The following is an 8,706-nucleotide window of genomic DNA, read 5'->3' as shown; positions in this document are numbered from 1 at the left end:
GAATCTGGCAGGGTGAGACAGGAGGAACACCGGCAGGTCTCACCAAGGGTGGGGTGACATACTTCAGGGAAATGTAGGGTGAGAGCAGCTTGGAGGGGTGACGGTGAGTTTTGATGGGACAAGCCACACTTAAGGTGCTGGCGAAGGGGCTGGAACTTGAAAACCAGAGGTGTCCACTGGGAGCTGACCTGAGTGAACTGCCGGCTCGGGGTCGTCACTGTTTTCTAAATCTTTGCAAACTGGATGCTGAATGATCCCGTCTCAACTGTGGTCAGGGATCAATGTCCGTATTATCAGACTAAAATTTTCCGTGTGAAAAAGCAGGGTATTTACACTTTCTCCTTTCATTGGCACCTTATCAAGATCCCAGGGTGTGGCCCCCAAATAGCACCCCTCTTCGTCACCGGGGTGCTAAGTTGGGAGTGAAGTATGAGTGAACAAGAGTGCAGACTGTCACCATCAGGACCAGTGAACTGAGCTGACAGCCTCTTAGCTGAGCTGGTTTGTGAGCTGAGCCCCCAGATCAGGTAGATCCAGGCACCGCCTTCCTAGTTACACACCTGTTCCTCAGGAATCTGCCAATCACAGAGCCACACCCCCTTCTCCAGGGGCAGCTTGGGAAAGAGAAGGGGCCACGGGAGGCCACGAGCCACGTTAATGGGTGCTCCATCTCAGGAGGGAGATGGGTTGGGGAGATACTTTCCCACCACATACCTGTCTCTGCTCACCTGGCTGGGGACAGTGATTCTGTTGTCACACCTGCAGGCTCTCGGGCATGTTTATGTGACTCCCCTGGGCCTGAAGACCTGGCCTGAGTGCAGTCCGAAGGGCTCTTGTTTGGCTACAGGGCCCCATCCTGACCTGCTTAGTGAGGTGGGGCCCCAGAGCAGCAGGATGGGTGCTCTCCCTCGGTCCCCCAGCTCCTGGGTCCCCCAGCTCCCGGGCCTCATTCAGGGACAAGCTGGAAGGTCCCCGTCTGTCTCCATCTGGCCCTGTGTTCTCTGGAGCTCTGTGGAACCTTCCTGGAGATGAGGGGGTGTCTCTGGGGTCCTGGTTTCCACTTCTCCATCCCCCACTGTGTCTCTCAGGCAAGTCTGTACACCTCCCACAGAACTGCTGCTCTGAGCCACCTCCCATCATGGAATTTAAAAATATACATATTTTACTAGTATATGTATATAAGATATATCGTATATGTATTAATACATAAAAAAATAGAGAAATATGCTAATTAACCATGACACTGTAACGGGCTGACCGGACAGGAGGGGGTTGCGGTGCAGCATTGGGGGTGGGGCGGCAGGGGCCTCGGCGTGCCTGTGCTGGGGGAGGGCCTGATCAGCAGCGGCCGCGGCTGCTTCAAGGGCCAGAGAGGGAGGCAGGGCCGGACCCGCGACTCTAGGGTAGGCGGCGCCACGCGATTTCAAATAGCGCACTGGGCTCCTAGTATATATGTAATTGATCTCAGAGAGAGGAAGGGAGAGGGAGAGAGCAGTAGAAACATCAATGATGAGAATCACTGCTTCCCGCACCTCCCCCCACTGGGGATCGAGCCTGTAACCCAGACTTGTGCCCTGACCGGGAATGAAATTGTGACCTCCTCGTTCATGGTTTGACACTCAACCACTGAGAACACCGGCCTGATCTTTCTTTAAAATTAATTTTTATTTATTTATTTATCTTTAAATATATATTTATTGATTCCAGAGAGGAAGGGAGAGGGAAAGAGAGATAGAAACATCAATGATGAGAATCGTTGATCAGCTGCCTCCTGCATGCCCCCTAATGGGGATCAAGCCCACAACCAGGGCATATGCCCTTAGCTGGAATCGAACCTGGGACCCTTCAGTTCGCAGGCTAACACTCTATCCACTGAGCCAAACCAGCTGGGGCTAAAATTAATTTTTAAACAGCCTCACTGCTCCTGTGTGGGGCAGCAATGGGCCTTGGCTGGAAGCTGTTCTCAAGACAAGAATGCAGAGCCCTGGGCCTTCCCAGCCCTGGAAAGGCAGAACTGCATTTTCACCAGATGCCCCTGTGACGTGCATTCGGATCTTGGCTGCACACTAGGATCTGTAGAGGCATCGGAAGATACAGAAAACTCTCTCATGCCTGGAGCTCACGCAAGGGTTTCAGATTGGTCTGCAATGGGCCTGGTATTGCTCACTTCCTGTTTACTTTGGATGTTTACTGAAGTTTAATATGCATAAAGGAAAGTGCACAAATCACGTGTTCAGCTCCCTGAGTTTCCCCCAATGGGCCGCACCCCTGTAACCCAGATGAGGAATCAGAGCGTGACCAGCACCTGGGAGCCCGCAGACTCCCTCCTGTCACTAGCCTCACCCTCCAAAGGTAACCAGAAGCTGACTTCTCACAGCCCCGGTTCTGCCTGTTTTGCTCTTGCTGTAAGCCGGGTCAGACGGCCTGTTCTCTCCATGTGTGGTTCCTGTAGTGTGGTGTGTGCTGTGGTTGATCCATCCCTTGCTGTGTAGAAGTCCCCGATGTGGACACACCACTACCCTTCTGTTGCCCATGGGACTATCGTGAATGTGGCACCTGGGTTTCTTAACGGTTCCTGTGGTGATTTTAATGTCCAGCCAGGTTCAAGAGCCACCGGCCTGCACAAAGCTGCCACACCTGTTGGGAAGGAGCGTGCACCTTTGCAATGGCACACAGTAGGCACCTTCTACCTAGCATGCTTCAAAATCCCATACTCCCAGGAGGGCAATGTTCAGCATAAAAAATGTGGTCTGCACAAACAGCTTGGGCACAGTGAGCCACTCTTACCGGGGAATAGAGAGAACCCTCCCCAAGTCCAGGTTCCCAGACACCAGCCAGGGGCCAACCTTGTCAACTTTCTAAAGCAGCCTGGTTATAGGGACACTCTTCTGCACGCTCTGCCCCACCCTGCAGAGTCCCAGCTCAAAGTGACAGCCACGCTCAGTTCCCTACCCAAGGCTCAGGGTTCCTACTAGTAGATAGTAAGGCCAGGAGCCTCAGACAACCTGCTCCTGAGTTTGTTAGCTTCTTAGGGGCAGGCTGGGGAGGGTGCTCAGGAAATCCCCCTACTTCTTATGGAGCTGGTAATTCATCAGACAATGTGTCTTATTAAAAATCCAAGTGCTCCAACCGGCTGGTATGGCTCAGTGGTTGAGCGTTGACCTACGCACTAAGAAGCCGCCGTTCTATTCCCGGTCAGGGCACATGCCTGGGTTGCAGGCCTGCTCCCCAGTGTGGGGCGCACAGGAGGCAGCTGATCGATGTTTCTCTCTCATCATTGGTGATTCTCTCTCTCTCCTCTCCCTTCCTCTCTAAGAATAAAAACATATTTTTGAAAAAAAAGATTCCAAGGGCTTCCAAAGTAGGAAATCTCCTTGGAGCAACTAATTCATCACATGTCAGAAATGAAAGTACTTTCTATTTATTTTAAAGGAATTAAAAAAAAGCCCAATAGAATTCCTAGTCTGTTATTGGGCTAAAAAACAAACATAAACTTTGGGAGGCTGTCATCCACGGAACAGCTTTTCTAGCAGAGATTTGGACGCTCAAGTTTCCATCTCTCTATCTGGGGTTTGTTTCTCTTGGCCGGTGTGCATAGCTGCCTGCCTCGTTTCTTCCTTTAATCGGGGCTGACTTATCCTGTAAGCATGGTGTTTAGGGCCTATGGTGCTTTCAGGGAACCACAAAAATGTTTGGGGTTTTTTAGGAACCACAAGAGTATTTAAATTTCCTTAAAAACCAGAAAGAAGAAAATGTGCTTCTGGGTGGAAGAACATATTTTAATTTTTAACCCAGCCTGGGTTGTATTTTTCAATGCAGTTGTAAAATAGAACTAACGTACATATTTTAATGGAAGAAAGTTTCCCCAAAGTGGCCAGGGCCCACAAAAATTATAACGTGCCCTGCCTTTCATATATTTAAAAATATGCCACTTATTGGGAACATAGTGTTTCTAGTGTTCCGCCCTAGCACTGGCACTGAAATCCGGATATTTCTATGAGGAAGACTTCCCGAATTGTATACAGTATAAGACTGTTCCTGAGCCCTGGGACTCTATCAACTGTACCTCCTGGGACCAATCAGCATTGGTTCCTCGGGAAAGAGCCTCAGCTCTGGATAATGTAAAGCCTTTCCTTAGTAACTGCTACAGCCATTTCCAGCTGTTCTGTGAAGAAACCCCCACCAACAAATTTATACCCCTATAACCATATATATATGAAATCAGGAAACATTCCCTGGGTGTTTCTAAAATATGGGTGTGTGGGGGCTAGCAGCAGAGCCTAGCCCTCCTCAGAGACCCAACAACACTTGGAGTCAACTTTTTTTTCTTTTAGTCTTTATTGTTGAAAGTATTACATAGGTCTTCCTTTTCCTCCCATTAACCTCTTCCAGCCCACTCCCATCCTCCCCCCTGCCCCAGGCCCTCACCACCCCATTGTCTGTGTCCATGGGTTATGCATATATGCATACAAGTTCATTGGTTGATCTCTTCTCACCCACCCTCCCCTGCCTTCCCTCTGAGGTTCAAGGCTGTTCATGCTTCTATGACTCTGGGAAATTATTTTATTTTTAATGAAAGGGCTAGTAAGGTATATTCTACCTTATGTTCTTTTCTTTTACTGAGAAATCAGACAAAAAATAACATCAAACATTACATGCTATTTGCTAACCTATCTCTGGTCACTGATTTGTGAACAGAAACTGGTCTTCACAGATCTCTGAACTCAACTTGCTCCAGCAGCTGCTGATCAACATATGCTTGTGAGGTGACGACATCTGAGGCTGGAGAAGGACCACCTGATCGCAATACAGGGAACAATCCCAGGAGCTCACACAGTGCCTGAAATAATCCGTGGGGAATGGGTAGGAATGTGGTTTCAGTGATGGAGCCATAGATCTCAATTAAATGCTACTTTGATACCACTTAATACAGTTTAGGAGCAAAACCTAAAACGATAGAATTGATTCTCACTAAGTTAATTATGTCCCCCAAACAAACCTCCATAACTTTTTAAAAACTTTTTTGTTTTGTTTTGTTTTATTAATCATCACCAGAGGATATATTTCCATTGATTTTCAGAGAGTGGAAGTGAAGGGGAGAGACAGAGAAAGAGAAACATCGTTGTGAGAGAGACTCATCAATTGGTTGCTCCTGTAGGCACCCTGACCAGGGCTGGGGATCCATGCAACCAAGGTACATGCCCTTGACTAGAATCGAACCTGGGACCCTTCAGTTTAAGGGCCAATGCTCTATCCACTAAGCCAAACTGGCTAGGGCCCTCCAGAACATTTACTAGTATAGGGATACAGAAGTACCCAGCACTCAACAAGGTAAAGTTCACAATGTCTGCCATCCAAGAAAAAAATTACAGGATATGCCAAGAGGAAGGAAAATGTTACCCAGAATGAGGAGGAAAAAAAAGAAATTGAAGCCATCCCAGAAACTGAAGAAATGCAAGAATTAGTATCTGAGGAGATTAAAGGTCGTTATAACTGTATCCCATGTGTTCAAAAAGCTAGAGGCAAGAATGAACATGAGGAGTATAGACCTAGAAGATATAAATAAGATCCAGCCCTAACCAGTTTGGCTCAGTGGATAGAGTGTTGGCCTGCAGACTGAATGGTCCCAGGTTCGATTCTGGTCAAGGGCATGTACATTGGTTGCAGGCACATCCCTAGTAGGGGGTGTGTAGGAGGCAGCTGATTGATGTTTCTCTCTCATTGATGTTTCTAACTTTCTATCCCTCTCCCTTCCTCTCTGTAAAAAAATCAGTAACATATTATTTTTTTTTAAATGGCAATAATTAATATATATATTTTTTAAAAAAGATCCAAACCAAACTTCTGGTAGATAGGTCTAGACCTGTGGTCAGCAAACCACAGCTTGTGAGCCACATGTGGTTCTTTGGCCCCTTCAGTGTGGCTCTTCCACAAAATACCACGTGCGGGCACACACATACAGTGCAATTGAAACCGTGGCCCACGTGCAGAAGTCGGTATTTTGCGGAAGAGCCGGTATTTTGCGGAAGAGCCAGTATTTTGTGGAAGAGCCACACTCAAGGAACCAAAGAGCCGCATGTGACTCGCAAGCCGCGGTTTGCTGAGCCGCAGTTTGCCGACCACTGTTTAGACCAGGGGTGGGCAAACTTTTTGACTCGAGGGCCACAATGGGTTCTTAAACTGGACCGGAGGGCCAGAACAAAAGCATGGATGGAGTGTTTGTGTGAACTAGTACATGTTAACACTGCTGCTGGTGAAGGAGCGGAGGGGAGAGCAAGAGAACCCTCCGCTCTTTCGGCTCCGTGGGCCGGATAAACAGCCGAACGGGCCGAATCCGGCCCGCGGGCCGTAGTTTGCCCACGGCTGGTCTAGACAATCTCTCTATATAAAAGCCTAATATGCAAATTGTCCCCTCGGAAGTTTGATCGCTCACTATGATGTGTGCTGGCCACCAGGGGGCAGTGCAGAATGAAGGAAAGCCCCAGCCAGCAACTGGAAGGCCCCGATTGGCCCTGATCACCAGCCAGGCTTAGGGACCCTACCCATGCATGAATTTCATGCATTGGGCCTCTAGTTCAAAAATAAATGCAGGTGTGTGTGTGTGTCTGTGTGTCTATTCTTTCCCTCTATGCCTGCCCACTGAAGGGACTGGGAACATACTTAATGCCAGTATGTTGGTTTTCAAACAGTATTCTCCACTAAAAGGAATCATGTTCCTTGGCAAAATGGCTAATTTCAGGGCTCTGGCAGGGAAAGAACAAGATGAGTCTGGAATATCTAGTGTAAGAAAGTAAGAAAATACTCAAAGAATAAAGGGGACTTGTGAGCTCACTTCGGCAGCACACATACTAACATTGGAGTGATACAGAGAAGATTAGCATGGCCCCTGTGCAAGGATGACACGCAAATTGATGAAGTGTTCCATATTTTTAAAATAAAGAAATACCAGGTTAAAAAAAGCGGGGGGTGTGGGGGGGAGGGCATGTCAAAAGTCAGAGAAGTCAGTTCTCACTGGCTAAATCGAGGACAATTCTATATAATAAAAGGCTAATACGCAAATCAACCAAATGGTGAAATGACCAGCTGCTATGATGCGCACTGACCACCAGGGGGCAGACACTCAACGCAGGAGCTGCTCCCTGGTGGTCAGTGCTCTCAACCAGAAGCAGGGCTCATGGCTGGCAAGCACAGTGCCGGTGGTGGGAGCCTCTCCCGCCTCCGCAGCAGCGCTAAGGATGTCCGACTGACAGCTTAGGCCCGCTCCCTGTGGGCTCCTGGACTGGGAGAGGGCACAGGCCTGCCTGAGATACCTCCCTCCTGCAAGTGCATGAATTTTGTGCACCGGGCCTCTAGTTTAAGAATAAAAACTTTAAAAATGATGGCAACTGATTATAACCCACAGAATGGGTTATGAATTCATGAATCCACAACACTCAAATAGGTGAATAAATTAATATATATATATATTTTTTTTTGCAGTTAGAGTCCACAATAAAGAAAGCATGGAGGTATGAGAAAATCTCCATTTGGCAACGACTATAAAAATAATCCAGTCAAGAAACATTAACAGATGCTAAAATTCGTGGGTAAAATGAAGATGAGGAATGGATAGTCTCAAAAATACCTCCCCACAAAATATTAAAAAGGGCGAAAAGCCTCGTGGAGAAATCTGGCAGAAATGATCTTAGTGGAATGATCAATAAGGGACAACCAGGTGTAGTATGCCACCCATAGGTTGAAGTACAAAAATACAGCCTCTGTGATGTTCTGGTACAAAAATGCATAACGTTGGTCCAATCATGTGGAAACAGCAGACAAACTCCAATTAAGGGATGCTCATAAGGTGACTGGTCCATAATCTTCAAAATTACCGAGGCCATGAAAGTCAAAAAACGACTGAGGAATTTTCCAGATTGAGGGGACGAGAGATTACAGGGCTGAAAATGGGGAAGTGTGGGAAGAGAGGAAAAGTAAGAATATGGGAGGAAAACCAGCCTGTCACTACTTTACACACATGGAACACACATGTGCACAATGCTTCCCAGGTAGTGAACACTGTTAGCTGTTACTACGATACTAGTAATAACTAGTCATTAGCTATTACTATTCTTACGTTTACTGATGAGTTTATCTAGACAACTTGCCACACTGGGGGTGACATCATGGGCACCTCAGTAGTGCCAGCGACACTCACACGGCACGTACACACCCAAAACAAGCGCATGGCATTTACAATCCAAAGGACTCGCCATCTAAGACCAGCCACCTGAACATTCCATTCCTCCTCGAGTTTACTGGGAACCATATACAAACTAAAACACTCTCTGGGTCTCTCACTGAGTAGCTGAAGGAAAATCTGGAGAGTACCAGGTTATATGCAGGTATTCAGCAAGTTTCCTTCTGATAGTAGTGGAAAATAAATGGGCTGGTTGTCTCTCGCCTCTGACAAGAGTTCTTTGCTGCATTTATTTATCAAACACTTACTAGGCCCAGCCATGGAAACACAAAGCTGACCAACAGTCCCTGCCCACGGGCCAGTCCCGTTCTTGTTGGATAGACCACAGGTTGGCAAAATGGAAGCCACAGAGTGACTGGGCTATCCCAGGGCTTTCTGGGAACACATAGGGGCACTACTTTAGCCTGGAGTGGGGAACGGGCGAGTAGGGGTTGGGAAATAACTCCTAGAAGAAATGATGCCGCCAGGCT

The 8,706-nt window shown here is 47.6% G+C and overlaps 1 non-coding gene across 1 annotated transcript; it reads left to right on the top strand.

Annotated features, from left to right (window-relative positions):
• The first annotated feature begins 6,824 nt into the window (after positions 1-6,824).
• On the top strand, positions 6,825-6,931 carry LOC118677818. The gene has a single exon (XR_004974544.1). It is a non-coding gene; the product is annotated as a U6 spliceosomal RNA (small nuclear RNA).
• Positions 6,932-8,706: the final 1,775 nt, after the last annotated feature.

This window comes from Myotis myotis, unplaced genomic scaffold (assembly GCF_014108235.1).
Source record: "Myotis myotis isolate mMyoMyo1 unplaced genomic scaffold, mMyoMyo1.p scaffold_m19_p_2, whole genome shotgun sequence".
Classification (NCBI taxonomy): domain Eukaryota; kingdom Metazoa; phylum Chordata; class Mammalia; order Chiroptera; family Vespertilionidae; genus Myotis; species Myotis myotis.
Note: the sequence above shows the minus strand (reverse complement) of the source record. Positions and strands in the feature narration are given on the sequence as shown.